The 584-nt window shown below is 40.4% G+C and overlaps 1 pseudogene; it reads left to right on the top strand.

The window, feature by feature from the left end:
* The first annotated feature begins 247 nt into the window (after positions 1–247).
* LOC128898549 (U2 spliceosomal RNA) lies at positions 248–376 on the top strand (annotated as a pseudogene).
* The last annotated feature ends 208 nt before the right edge of the window (positions 377–584 follow it).

The raw sequence follows: 584 nt of genomic DNA, 5'->3' as shown, positions 1-584 counted from the left end.
TCTCAAGTCCCCTTTTACTGTTGAAATATGGGGTGTCACCTGGGCAAAGTGTATGACCTGATTGTGTCACGTGTCAGGAAAGGGTTCATTGCCTGAAGGATGTTAGACTCCATGCACAGGGTTAATGTGCTGAAAGGTTAGGTCTGCAAAGTTAAGATTTTATGCAGTGTTTTGTCAGGTTTTTTCTTTAAGTTGATGGAGCATAGGGGTGCTGCTTTTAATGAAATCTTGATGTGAAGAGAGGGTACTTGCTTCTCGGTCTTTTGGCTAAGATCATGTGTAGTATCATATTCTTATCAGTTTAATATCTGACACATCATCGATCAGAGGACTTTATATTAAATGGATTTTTGGGCCTGGGTTTTGGGGTTTTTTTTAGAGACTGGATGGGGTGCTTGGTGCCATGGTTTAGTTGACTAGATAGTGTTGGGTGATAGGTTGGACTCAATGATCTTGAAGGTCTTTTCCAACCTGGTTAATTCTATTCCATTCCGTTCCATTCCGTTCCATTCCATTCCATTCCGTTCCATTCCATTCCATTCCACATGTTATTAAAAACCAGATTGCAGTATTGTTAGCAATGT

The sequence above is a fragment of the Dryobates pubescens genome, chromosome 25 (genome assembly GCF_014839835.1).
Source record: "Dryobates pubescens isolate bDryPub1 chromosome 25, bDryPub1.pri, whole genome shotgun sequence".
Taxonomy (NCBI): domain Eukaryota; kingdom Metazoa; phylum Chordata; class Aves; order Piciformes; family Picidae; genus Dryobates; species Dryobates pubescens.
The sequence above is the reverse complement of the archived record's forward strand: the minus strand, read 5'-3'. Positions and strand labels throughout refer to the sequence as shown.